Source organism: Prenolepis imparis, unplaced genomic scaffold (genome assembly GCF_030444845.1).
Source record: "Prenolepis imparis isolate NDT839.2.m4 unplaced genomic scaffold, iyPreImpa1.0 SCAF_11, whole genome shotgun sequence".
In the NCBI taxonomy this organism is placed as follows: Eukaryota; Metazoa; Arthropoda; class Insecta; order Hymenoptera; family Formicidae; genus Prenolepis; species Prenolepis imparis.
Window position 1 is genome coordinate 4,802,778 of NW_028141169.1, and position 15,425 is coordinate 4,818,202.

Below are 15,425 nucleotides of genomic sequence, written 5' to 3' on the forward strand. Positions count from 1 at the left end.
GTGCAATTTCAGGCAGCCTGAGTCGCAACCGGAAGGGCAATTGCGCCAAACGCCGGAAAGGGGGAAATCACTTTTCCGCGTTTCTCTGTCGGCTCTCGCGTCTACCGTTCTTTTGTCCCTCTCGTATTTGGATGTCGGACTCTCGCACGGGGATAAGTTGCATGCATTTACACGCAGCCTCGCAACTGTAAGTGCCTATGCGCGGACAGAAATTGCGATTTCCTCAGCTCAAAGAACCGGAATTGGTTACCAATGCGGAATGATTACCGCGTTTATTTCGCCATTTCAGCATGAGGAAAAGAGGATTTCGAAACGTAGCATTTTGTCTGTTGGGATTAAATGAGGATTTTCGGCAAATACGCAGAATTTTCGTGCATCAAATAATTCCCTTGCACAACTTCTGCACAAATATATTTAGTAAACGTACGTAAGTAGGGATATAAAAATATCTTATTTGTTAAAAATAAATATAAATAAAGTAATAAATAAATATAGATATATGTAAAACGTATATACTTAAATTTATCAACTCATTAAATAAAATATAGAAAAAATTTGATTATGTGTGTTGAAACGATTCGAGTTTTCTCGTATCAAACATTAGTAAGATTGTTTGCCAATAACAAGAGAGATGCCTGGGAGTCGTGTATCTTTCATCTTCGGAAAATGCAAACGCAAATTGCAATTTTTCGATCAACAAGCCGGTACGGCTAAATGTGTACTGAAAACCGCTGTAACACTCCCACGGGATACATATATATATGCGATCCAGAGGTCGGATCGTATCGCTAGTATTACAGGGAAATTTCATAAAAAATACGAAATGTCTTAAAATATTTTACAAGATGGAGATTATAAGGGAATCGGCCTATTTTCATAAATGTAAGGATTCTCTCGCGAATAGATACGATCTGACGGCTGATCGATGTAAAGCTGGGATTGGATATCGTATGTGTGTGTGTGTGTGTGTGTGTGTGTGTGTGTGTGTGTGTGTGTGTGTGTGTGTGTGTGTGTGTGTGTGTGTGTGTGTGTGTGTGTGTGTGTGTGTGTGTGCGCGCGCGCGTGCGCGCGCGCGCGTGTGCGTGTGCGGGGGAAATAACGTCGGTGTGTGGGGATCTGCACACGCATATGCGAGACTGGGAATACCGGGTGCACAAGTGGAAATTGCGGCTTCTCGTTCAAAGCACCAGCGGAATCGGCGGCGTCATAAAAAGATTATAGCATTTTCTATCGCGCAATATGAAAACCTGATCGGAATGTTATTTCGGTTCCATGTATTTCTACAGATTTTTGGAGTATATATATATATATATAATGCGATCAAATATCACAAAAAGTATTATGGGGACATGTGATTTTATTTTAACTGATTCTGTGCCCTTTTTGAGAGATATAAACTATATTACAACATTTTATATAATTAATGAAGTAAAAACAAAATTGTCAGCGAAACAAGAAAATATTTCTTAATGTTTTCTAACAATTTTTAAAAAATATTTAATTTATTGAAGTTTTAGTAAAATTAAATGAATTTACTTTAAAGGAAAAATCTCTAGAGATCGGAATATATAAATTGATATATAATTAATACAATAATCTTCGTTATTTTTCATCTCTAAAGATTCATCTGTCATCGTCTGTTATTATAAATTTACAGAACTCGCCAAACCAAGAACATGTAATTTTAGAAATCGATATCTGACAGTTGAATGGATATAAACGGACATTAATACATGAGTGGTTATGATTCTTTCAAGAGATGATTTTAGCAATATTACCCCAATATACCTCAGTATATATATAGCTGATAATTATTACTTACAAACCTTAAAGTATCCTAAATAAATAAGGGAAAAAGAATAGCAAGTTCAAACTATTTGAAGGAAAACGAGACAGAATTTAATATATTATATAGTTAAAGTATATTAATATAATATAATTATACTTTTAACTAATTTCTTACTGCTTAAACTCCCCCCCCCCCCTATTATTCTACATTAACATTCTTCACTATATTAACGTAGGATATCACGAATAAATACATTAATAAATGAATAAATAAATTTAAAAAAGTTACTTTTTTCCGGAACCTAATTTTAAATTATTTATTTAACAATAACTACGCATTCGCATATCCTCGAGCCGATGGCCGCAAATGCCAGATAAGAGATGAAAATGGAATCTTCCGGGTTAGATCGAAGCAGGGCAGGAGTGATACATTATGGCGGCGAAAGACTCTAGTCATGGGAATGCAATTTTTCAGGATAGCATTCCTCCCACCGGACGGTTATAACTTGAAATCTTTAAAGTCTCCCAAGAGAGTCAAAGAAAGAGGAAACTCGACGTGATATCCGAAGGGTGCCGCGCATCCCCACGTAAAAGGGGAGGAAGCGGAGGGAGAACGGTGGCGCGTGTTGCCGGGCAGATAGGTGTTCTATTCGCCTTTTACGTCGGCAAAATTTATTTCGAGCAAAAACGAACATTTCCGCGGATATATGATACAGGCTGACGACGGTTCAAATCGAATTTTCGTCTCATCCGTCTATACTGGACGGAGACCACGCACATACTTCGTGAGCAACCGTGATAGGATCGCCACATTCTCGAAGGGACCTTACTTTTCACATAGAGTCTCGCCGTGTCGTTTTCCATGACATGTATATGTCACATGATATCTTTTGCACGAAAGTGCGCTCTCTCGCAAAAAGAAATTATTTTATATGAAAAGGAAAAATCCTCTTCTCTCTCTCGTCTCTCGCAAGAAAATTCGTCTCTCAAATAAATAGCTTTCTTTAAAAAGAGAAACTATTTGGCTTTCAGTGATTAAAGATAAAGATTTCGATAGATTTTTACATGGATTCAATTTATCGAAAATATATCGTGTGTGTTTTAATAATTATCGGACAAATTTATCATGTATTTAATAAATAATGAATCCAACGTCGCACACTTGCAGGCTATTTCAATATTGAAACAATTTTATAAAGAGAATTGGTACACGAATATTTTTCACATTTTCCAAACGTATATTTTAATCCGGAGAAAATTGGCGTATCGAATGGCAGTTTTGTTTAATATTAACCAATTTGTCGAAATGAAGCATTGGTAGGATGTAAACCATTTACATTTGTGATGTGACTATAATCATATAATTTCGATGAATTTTTACTAGTTTTAACGAACGAAAAATAAAGGTTTTATCGCATGGCACTGTTTCATTGCATATACATGTATCTAAACTGGAACATTTGCATTCACGAAATGTATTACGATTTATTTTCGAAATATATTTCGAAGCATATTTCGAAAATAGAACGCAAGAGTGATTTGAAAATAATAATAGTTAATTGAAATGGTGGTTAAAAACATAAGAGCTTTAATAGAAAATGTTTCATGTAAAATATTATTTTTAAAAAGTCACATTTATTTATTACTTATCTCAATTTTTCTTCAATTTTCTTGTTTTCTTTTTGTTTTAATATTAAATTTTTGCGACAATATATTTAATCAATTTTAATTAATCTCGAATCTCTATCTTGACCTTTTTTCTCATTTATAATAGAATTTTCTATCGCGAGCGAAACGAATCGTCGAATTTATAATTATAATCAAGACAAGATAAAATATATATGGATTGTCTATTACGTGAAAAAAAGCATTTTCTTCCAAATAACGTTGTTTGTAACAAACTACAAAATTTGATACGACGCTGTAAGTCTTCGCCGCGTCTTCCTGTAAGTACGACAGACCCTCGTTAGATTCGCGTTTCCAATGGTGCGTTTCGTGACTTCGCAAACTCTGTGTCGGCTTACTAATGAGCAGGGAGTCGACATAAGCAGGGCTTACTTGTAGGATTAATTCCTCGACGGTCCAGAAACCGCTTTATTGCCCGTAATCTCAGACGTAACCGAATACTCATGTTTCCTCTGCTTCCGGCGACATTCGATCGCGGCTATGTGCACACCATGTCGATGCAGGTGATAAGTGACTATAGCGTAACGTCATTGTTCACAATTAGACACGGTTAGACCTCCTCTAACTGTTTCGAGCTTTCGATCCTTGTTCCTGGATGTTGCTGTCGAAATCCGCGATAATGAGAGTGATTAGATTGTGCATTCTCGCAATAATAATACGTTGTACACAGTAAGCAGCAATATTGACCACACGTTCAATTAACACGGTTGCCAGCAATTAATATACTGCACATGCGCGACGCTTCGATCTTTGCATTACGAACAAACGTCGCATATAAATAGACGTGGCAATAAAAATCTTTCGCAATATTAATAATTTTCTCTCGCATAATTCATAATTCAAAATGAAATGGAAGTTACTTTCGCAAGTTAATTTCACGCGCAACACGGTTGCATCAAAATGTTTGCGATGACTTTCTCGCCGTCCGTGTCCGCCAAGAAATTATACTGTCAGAATAGTCAGTCACGTAAAGCAAAGTCCAACAGTTGATAGGTTCTAGATCCTGGACTGTGGAACAAACCGAATTAACTCTACGTCGGATTTAACTGGACTAACAAGAGAGAGAGAGAGAGAGAAAGAGAAAGAGAAAGACAGAACGACGGAGAGTTCGCCGGCGCGACGTCGTCCCAGAACCCTGCGGGGAAATGAAAATGTTTCGTTGCTCGTTTCATCTTCGAATCACTTCGAATTGCCGGAAGTTTAATCCCTTTTCCCGTTAACGATATTATTGATAGGCATTACGACGGGACTTGTAACGAGTCTGACAGATGCCCTATATATGCCGGTGACCCGAGGAGTTTCACGCAAGTGACGAGAGAAAAGCTAGAGACGTTTTTTTTTATCCCCCGTGTGTCCCCCATTCTGAAAAGCGATAGCTGAGATAAATCATTGTACAACCGTCGCCAAAGTATTTTAATAACACGTAACATGATGTTTCTTTATCCATCATCGTCCGTGTCTCGCTCGAGTCAAACATTCAATAACCGAACAGATTGGTTGACGGGACATATTGCCCTTCGAAGTGTCTGAACAATTTTATCGCAAGTACAACTAAATCGAATTTATCATACAAAGGGCGAAGCAATAAACGCACGTATCTCGTTAAAACTGTCGCTTGGAGAACGAGCAAGAATTACAAAGAATGATAAAAAATGAAAGAGGATGAATAATCGATTATAAACGCGTTTAAAACGATGTAACGCTTGTTTAATCTACATATAAAGTTATATAAAAAAGTATATAATAACTTTCTGTTATGAAAAATTGCCCGCTATCGTTCTTTAGCTCGGTGTAGCAATTATTCCGATCGACCAAACGTGTTGCGGTAGTAAAGAATCTCGAAATTCCGAACACACTTGTCCGTTTTACCGCTGTCGGAAGATACGTTGACTCATTCTACTTCTTCTTCGTTTCGTTCGACGAGCACGTTCGCCGAGCGCACACGCCTGCCGAGCACGATTCCTCAGGTCGGCGAATCTGGAGCGCGTTAATCACGAGAGCAGGACGCGCGTTCTCCCACGTTTGCCCTCCTCTCTCTCCTCTCTCTCTCTCTCCTCTCTCTCTCTCTCTCTCTCTCTCTCTCTCTCTCTCTCTCTCTCTCTCTCTCTCTCTCTCTCTCTTTCTCTCTTTCCTCCCTCGATTAAAAATAAATCAGGGCCTGGTTCGCGTCGGCGGCGCGACATAATCGAACGCCCAACACGTGGTGCGCGCTACACGACATCATCGACACACGAGGTCGCGAGCAGCAATTCCGTGCCGCTGTTGCGGTACCACAATAATAGAGAAGCGCTCTCTCTCTCCAATGGGTCGCCCATCGCGACAAAAGTGACGACAAACTCGAGCCAGGCATCAGCCGTCACGACCACTCTCTCTCTCTCTCGTATATATTCATTCTCCCGCTCTATTCTCTGTATCCATCAGCACTCCGCTATACATTTCCACGTCGACGCGACTTACTTCGAGGCTTATGCGCGCGAAAAACGATGGCATTTCACTCGCGCGAAGCGAAAGCACGGAGGCGGCGGAAAGAACTCATTACGGACGGGGCTTTTATGCCGCGTTCTCGGTTCTCGTTCTAAACAGTCCCAGGGACTCCTCTTTGTCCGGTACGCGTTTTGTAGTTTCGCGAAATTTCGAGGGACGCCGTTTTCACCGGAAAACCAGACCGGGTTGATTCTCCTCATCCCTTCGTTCTTCGCGAGAGGATCCAGCGGACGGTGCGACACAAAAAGTGGAATATTGCGGCCGTCACCGCGTATTCCAAAGCTGAAATACGTGTTAATAGGACGTCGGTAATTAATGGCCATACCGCCGGCCGGCCGGCGTCTTGAATGGCTAAGAGAGATTTTTATAATGGATTTTCCCTCGTGGGTTTTCTTTAAAACGCTCGTTGTTGTTATAATCATGTTGCGCAGGATTTATTAACGTTACGACGTAATTGATTAACGCGCCGCGTTGGCCGCTATATTTTCTAGCCGAGTGCTGCCGGTTTCCCACGAGCGGCTGACAATTTTCTCCCGCATTTCTCAATGGGTTCGTGTGTAAGAATCAGTGTGCAAGTACATATATATGCTCGCGTAAGAAATATTGCATCGACCGTAAAATATCTTCATAAAAAAAAAACAAACGTATAGACGTAAGAAAGCGTATGATGAAAAACACGCGCGTCTAAACTCCTTCCTTGATTTGTTACGCAAATAAAGATGTATAAGACAGAACAAGGTACATACATATATACGCGAATAGTTAAATCTTTGCGCGACTTTCGCGATAACGCTAACTCGACTACACTCAGTTCAAGAATGACATGTCATTATGCGCGAGAGAGATGTATTACGACGGGAAGCAAGAAAGTACACGTGTCTTCCCACACTAGGAGGCACACATGTACAACGCGCGACATTTTTTCTCATCTTGCAGAACAACGGAGCGTATTTGCGGAACGTTTCGCGCTCCCGTGACTTAGTCAGCTCCGGTCCTCCCTTATCGACGTAAATATCCTGGCCAATCTGTCGTCTGTCACGTTCGCGTTGGACGCGGGGGTATTGCATCGTTTCAAAAGAAAGAAAGTACGACGTCGAGTAATATAGATGGTACGTTAGATGAAACGTACGCCTGTCTCGCGCGCGCTGCCTTTTTCTAGAGCTCACGTGTCACACCTTGGAGCAGAGATGCCTGCCCAGACCAATTCCCAGAAGTACCTATGGATTATAAATAGCGTAAGGGAGAGGCGCGCTCTCTCTTTCTCTACCGCAGTCTAAAGATAAAAAAGATTAAACCGGTCGTCGCGCAGCATTTGCGCGGAGGATCTTTCGCGTCTGACCTATCTCGAGACAACTTGACCCTCGTGGTCTTGACGTTCCTGTAATTAATAGCCTCAGATATATCCCCGTTGAGCTCTTTGCTCTCCAAAAGAACTCGCGATAACATCGATCGACCTGATGTTTATATATATATATATATTGTATGTGTATATAAATGTCAGTAAAACGGTGAGACTAAATTATCAACGTAACAGTCAACGACATTCTAATCCCTATTTAACGTGTAGCTTTATTAGATCTATTTTTTGAAAGTGTATATATTATATAATTAGATTTTTAAGAATTTTTTCTGGATTTGATGATTTTACATGTTCTTTAATATGTACATACATATTTTATGTGACACAGATAATTTTATGACACAGAAAAGTCTTCAGAATTCGCGATAATCAGATTGGCCACAATTAGCAATATAAAAAAAATGAACAAATTTTATTTAATATAATAAATTGATATTATTAAATCACAAAAAAAATAATACGTAAACATTGTAAGATAATAAAATCAACATTGATAGGCACTATAAGCCTATTTCGCAAACGTCGGCACAGCTTTCGCTTCCTTAGGATCCCTTTCTTTATGCCGTTCTGTCGTATCCGCCGTTACGTCAGCACCCATTTCGCTATATAGACGAGCACAGGGAGGAAAGCCAAACCTACGGAAAGGGCAATTTAGCGCCTGTATCAGAATTAGAAGCGATAGTACGCGAAACTTTCCCTCGCATATCATGATTTCCTCCCTGAAATTCCTTCCGCGAACTCCATACAAATTACCAAGTTGTGTGTGTGTGTGTACATGTATGTGTGCGTGTGCGTGCGTATCTGTCTATGCAGTTTACACCAAACTCGGCTTCCCGAAACGGCTCTACGTCCACGAAACTATCGTCCACGCGCCGTTTGACATGTCATCGAACGTCATTACGTATATCATCGGCCACGAGCAGGCTACGGCACATCGCGCCGCGAATTATAGCCTCACATTCTGCGGAAAGCTTCAGCGTAAGCACGATAGAGACATTTACTAATGTAGCAAAGAACATAAGAGGATAATCTGATATTTATAAAAGAGAAACGAATGTACTTCAACTTATTCATATGCATTAAGAACGTTACATTTTTTATTACTTGAATTAATATCTATTCAATAAAATAATTGTTGCACATGTAGTCAATTTATCACATTTCGATATTTTAATTAAAACGTGTATTCGTCAACATTTATTTAATGGATTGTTTGAATTTTTTAATATCATTTAATATACTGTATTTTTTTAATAAAAGATTATTGTGCATCTAGAAAGATGTATAGCATTTAATTATGTACAACATATACAAATATTTTCAAGAGGCATAAAATTTTCCAAAATATTCATAACTTAAAATAATCAAAATTAAAAATTAGGATAGTTGAAACCATTTTTTATACAAAAGTACATAAAGTGAAAAACTAAATGAGCGAGCGTTTTATAAAGTTTTTAGAAAATTTCATTTTTTTATATGCGAAATATATATGCGTCACATAAACACGCGATTGTAGCTTATTGTTAGAAGAAATTTTCAGGCCGAAGAGTCAATATGGGATTGACGCATGCTTGTTTAAGCCCATCGGCTAAATCGGCTCGTGTAAATAATATTTCAGTTTGAAACATATATAGGTACATATCGTATCTTGCGGCAAATGTTCACCTGTGTGTTTGACAAGAAAAACAAGTGGTTTACAACACACGGCAATGATCCTTTACAAACCCACGCTTTTTCCCCATAGCTTTCCCTGCTCGACTATTCTGCAAAAATTTAATAACATATAAAAGCGTTTGTATTTTTGCCGTATCTACCGTTGAACATTTTACGTCCCTTTCTAATAAAAGCTAAACGTATAAACATGACAACTCGGTAGTCATAAGAAAGTCACAAGTCATATCGCGAAGAATGCGATCATTAAATTTTGAAATTAGGTTTATTATTCTTTCATAGACTACTGGAAAATAAAGTTATCTAGGAAATGAAAATTATGTTTTCTAATTTTATTGACACCTGGATGCGAGAAAACATTATAATTGAATCAAAAACAAGAACAAGTTTCGATTGCATTCTCCTTTAACAAGAATATTTTTATCAAAATGTTTCTCATATGTTTTTTCATGTGCACTCATGAATAGAAAAGCGTCCTTTGAATCCAGAAGTTACCTAGTCATGACGTTAACTGCGTCAAATACACAAAAATAAATATGAAAAAGCCGCTTAAGATAAATGAAATTTTTATTACAAAAATATAAACTATATACTAGAAAACTAAAAAAATATTAGGAGCAACGAGCAATTTAATCACTTTCAATTTCTACAAATTATTATATTCTAGTCGCAGAAATATTACTAATGACAACTTACTTCGAAGTTTTTAATAAAAATTTATTTTTAATAAAACGTTTATTTTTAATAAAAATATACATACATGTTTTATAAAATATAAACTCCTCTTTAGAAAAAATACCACACTATACTCAATCAATCAGTAGATTTAGACGTAACAAATGAAAATTACAATAATTTATAAGAAAAGATTAAAGCACATTTTAGAGAATTAAATAGAGAATTTAATTTGTCGCTCCAAAAATATTTCAATTTTCAGTAATTTATGTAAACCATCCTAGAATACTTAATCGCATTTGAAAGGAAATGTAGAATTTTGAAGCACATATGACTCTGATTAAATATACGAGAATATTCATTTATAAATGCGGAATTATTTAACGATATTCTCGTTCAGAACTGCAAACAAATAACTAATATACCGTAAAAGGTAATAATCCGACTGATTAAACCGGATTGCATTAATCTAATTACAACTGTATGTGTCAGCGCGATACGGTGCGTGCAAACTTTTATGTGGCATCAAGTCAGAATCTTGCGATAAAAAAAACATGTAAGATTTACTACTATTTCCGGCCATTCTTTATTGCAAGCGAGATAATACGATGCTGCAAACACATGGAAATTTTTAATCAACGGAGGAAGGAACAATCGGCGACGGATAAAAAGATCGTATTTATGTGAATTTCCATGATTACGAAACTTTTCCGAGTCCAAAATAATTGCGAATTGTATTGTTGAATTGTATAAAAAGTGCTTTCTGTACAATATATATTTTTAATTATTAATATGTGCAAAAAGGAGAATAGGATGGAAAGAGATATCGCCATAATATTAGCAAATACTTATAATTATATATTATATGAATTTCTGGAATTTTAATTTTTTCAATAAACGCAAACTTTGCACATATTTTTTCTTCTACATAATGATTATTCTAATATAATCCAAATTTCTGTATTTACTCTACAAGAAAGGTTAATTTAAAAAAATTAAGAAACAGCAACTATGAATAGATTAAATAGGGATGATAATGATACAAGATAACGAATCTTAATATGTAAATTATGAAATAATGTAAAGAGGAATTTGTCATGCATGCAAAAAAGCGTAACAAATGAACGTTTGTCCATCGCAAATTACGTTTATTACAATTTTCGCGTAAATGCTAAGGGAAACAAAGAGAGTCGAATAAGGAAATGCATTATTACGGGAAAGTCAACATCACGATAATCGCGATTGTCACGAACATGTCGAGTAGGACAGCGCATAAGGCACCCTTCTGATAATATATTTTCGCGAGGGTCAAATGACCGACGCAAAGAGCGTATTTTCGCCAAGCATTTCGCAGGGGAAACGAGAAGCCCGGACTGATATATGCTCGAGCCTTACCCCTGAAAATCCGGGACGCTTGGGTTTCCTTCGCACAATTGGGAGATTTTCGAACGGCTCGATCCACGACAGACGTCATTTTTTATCCCCGTCAGGTCAGATAAGAGTATCCGCGTATTTCGGAGGCAGCGAAGGAAAAAAAAACGAGTAAGAGGATGCGGAGAACGAACGATACACGGGATCGATAACTCCGTCAGAGGGAATCATCCCGCGTTAGTAGCAGGACACGACGTATATTAATCATGAAAATAAAAAAAAAAAGAAAATAGAGCGCGGTTCAATTCGAAACGCGACTATTTACATAGGCAATTCGCGGGGCGATGCGGTAATTGTAAACGCATATCCGGCGCCAGATGGTCCGCGATTTTATCTTGAAAAGCCGGCAAAAAAAGCTCGCCGCGCGCTCGCGGTAAATTCATGGCGCAACATTTATATAGCAGCGCTCAGGCGGCAGTCCCTCTCTGCCACGGCAAGATAAAATTTCGTGAGAAAAGCACGCGCGCTCGCGGTAATATTTCCTTCGTAAATTTATCTGCCGTTATTCAAGCGCGATGAAAATAAACGTCACTCGCGCGCGACGCTCCGCGCTTCGCGATCGAGGAGGCGACAATAAACACAAGCGTCGACCGGTACTCGTCAGCAGATTAATCAGAACGCGCATATTTCTAATTCGCGTCGTTTTGTATGCGCGTGTTGTCCGCGACGCTGATCATTTGATGCCGAGGGACCGTGAGTAGAAGGTATACGTAGTTGTGTCGTATTTATGGCGCTTGTCCGACCAAATGAGCGAGTATATCACTGCGAATGTGAGTAGTGCACCTGGTAACCACAAATTCGCGCCCATTGCACTTCGTGTAATACAACTCTTCGATCAATTGGAGATTGATCTTTCCATCATAATAGAATTATTAATTATATTAAAATATGTTTTCACAGATTTCTATCTCTCTATCTTTTTTCCAATATAGTTCGAACTATAAATTAGAATTATAGATTAAATCATTTTACGTCGTGAAAATAGACAGTAATATATAATTACATGATATAGAATTAATTTTCAAAGTTCGTCAGCAAGGTTTTCAAGCAGAAAAAGTGACATTTTTTATCGAAACGCATTAAGATCAGAAATGAATCGTAAGGCGTAATAATAGCAAAATTAGTCGAGAGATTGATTGATTAAAAAAATACTGTCTGTACATACTTTGTGTTGGATTGAAAAGATGAGTTTAAAATCACTTTGAAAGTATTTAGCTTCGGGGGATAAGAATTACGCGTTATTGCTCGTCGTCCGAGTTTATTGCCGACAGAAATACGCCGTTTTGCTGGATAACAAATTTTTCAAGACATTTAAACGCACGGGGATTTAATTAACTGAACTCTCGTCTCTCTTATTCGCGGTTCTTTTGTACCGCGGGAGTGACTCATCCACCGCCAATCGTGACAACAAGAGCATCAGCACGCTTGTCAATTCTCTCCTTTGTCATGCAAAAACACACAGGGTTTCGTGCCGCTATTATAACGCGCCGTTCCATAGAATATACCGTTTTATTAATGCGATTATACACCCGCGCGCGACAATGGGCGGGTGTACGCACACAACGAGAGCCCCGAGACTCTCTCTCCGCCGCATATCTCTTTGAAAATGAAAAAGAAAAAAGGAAGAAATGCGGAGAGAAGAGCAACGGAGAAGAGAGAGAGAGAGAGAGAACGGCTGAGAGCAGCCGGGCGTTTCATGACGTTTCATAACCGCAACGTATACACGGCCAGAAGGCGCGTATAGCGTTTAAAAAAAATAAAAAAATAGAGAGAGAGGGGGAAAGAGCAAAAAAAAATACCATTAGAGTCGGCATCCCACCGTATATTTATTCGCGGTGACATTTTTACCGCGACGCACATTATCCGTACGAACACACGATGCAAGGCAAGGGTGTGCATCTTCGAAGATGTACACAATCCGGCACCTCTGTTCACGGTGAAAGTCGAGAAGAGAAGAAAGTTCCGCGATGGGCGGCTTCTCCAAGTTGCCAGCGGAAACGATACACTTTTCAAACTCGCATAATGCTTTTTTATGTGCGCGCGGCGTACCTACCTACCTACTTACATACCTATACCTATCTATGGACACCATTGTTCTACGACAAACTTTTCTAGCGACTCGCAGAGTTTCCTGCTGCACACTCTGCGCAACTTGGTGCATTGCTAAAACTATATATGTATATACACTGGCGGATCCTGGGGGGGGGGGGGGGTTCAATTCTTTGTATCTATATAATATATATTATATAGATACAATATATATTATATAGATACAATATATATTATATAGATACAATATATATTATATAGATACAAAGAATTTCGCCTAATTATTTTTGTACAACAAAATTATCTCATCATTTCGTCCTGTCTGACTTAATCTAAACTTAATTCCTTGAATGCGTAATGAGTATAATTTACAGTGTATCTTACACATACATATTGTATATATTATATAGATATAAAGAATTTTGCCTAATTATTTTCGTGCAACGAAATTATCTCATTATTCGTCGTATGTCTGACTTAATCTAAACTTAACTACTTGAATGTGTAATGAGTATAATTTACAGTGTATCTTATACATACATATTGTATATATTATATATATATATATATATATATATATATATATAAAGAATTTCCCCTAATTATTTTCGTGCATGAAATTATCTCATTATTTCATCCTATGTCTGACTTAATCTATACTTAACTCCTTGAATGCGTAATGAGTATAATTTGCAGTGTATCTTATACTTAGTGTATAACTTATACTTTTATATATATATTTTATATATATATTATATATATATATATAAAAGTATAAGATACACTGAAAATTATACTTATTACGCATTCAAGGAGTTAAGTGTAGATTAAGTCAGACATAGGACGAAATAATGAGATAATTTCGTTGCATGAAAATAATTAGGCGAAATTCTTTATATCTATATAATATATACAATATGTATGTATAAGATACATTGTAAATTATACTCATTACGCATTCAAGGAGTTAAATATAGATTAAGTCAGACATAGGACGAAATGATGATAATTTCGTTGCATGAAAATAATTAGGCGAGAAATTCTTTATATCTATATAATATATATATATATATATACTGGCGGATCCTGGGGGGGGGGGGGGGGGAGTTAAACCCCCCTTGCAAATTAAAAGAAACAGTTTTGCTGAATTTGTTTAAAAAATATAAATAAAGAAAAACAAACATTAAAGAGCTATCGACGTCGTTGATCCTGGAATAAAAGCTAATCATGAAACCAAAAATATTAAATAAAATAATTTTGCAACACCCCCCCCCCCCCCCATTATCGACGTCAGGATCCACTAGTGCATATATGTATATATATATATATATATATTTATATCCGATGACATCTGACAATGCTGTCGGACTAGAAAGATGGATTTTCGAACAAATGCACCTGAAAAAGTATTGTTTTGCAAGTATGAGGGATTGAGGATTGAGATAGATTATACGTAAAAAAGAACGATTCGGCAACGATAATCTTGCTCGCAATTCCCGTGTTATTTTAGCAAAGTTATGTAACAAAGAGCTAAAATTTCTGAAATGAAATCTTCGTAACATTTTTAATTAAAATTATAATTGCAATCACATTTCGCGAGACGACGAGGTAATCCTTTTTTGTTTTCGTATCTCGTATGCTAAGAAGATTCTTGGATCGATATAATATTTCCTCTTTTCTGTGTTATTATTAAATTTTACTTCTCTCGCATTGTTAAAATAGTGTTTGTTACACAGTGCCACTGATATGATAGCTCAGTGTAACGAGATCGTAAAAAAAAATTAGAAATATAAATTTTTTAAAATTTTTAATAAAATGTGAAGCATACATATGTACCAATTTTCATTACTGATATCATGGACAAACGTTACGTATAAAGCGTGGATTGGTACATTGTACATCTATCTCATACCTATCTAAATATTTGAAGACTTTTTTTTTGTTTGAAAAAGATGGAAACTAGCAGAAAAGAGCACTCAGTTTTACTGTTGAAATATTTAATGGACTGTACTGAAAACCTGGTATTTCGAGTTACAACGTTTCTAGACGAAGTTGTCGATAAGCCGATTTCCATGTACTCGAAACCTGATGAATTAAAACTCACTCAGTTCGTATTGTGCGTTTACATACTTTGAAACACACACACATATAATATATTTTTAGATTGTTTCAGTATGAAGAATTAAAGAAAAATCCATTATCATAAAATTAAAATAGATATAAACTTTTCTGATTTATAATAAATATTTACGTACATGTATGATTACACCACATTAATGAA

General features: G+C 37.0%; 1 protein-coding gene across 7 annotated transcripts in view; it reads left to right on the plus strand.

Moving 5' to 3' along the window:
* Dpr12 (defective proboscis extension response 12) overlaps positions 1-15,425 on the plus strand; it is a 258,892-nt gene that overhangs the window by 193,076 nt on the left and 50,391 nt on the right. The window lies entirely within an intron of this gene.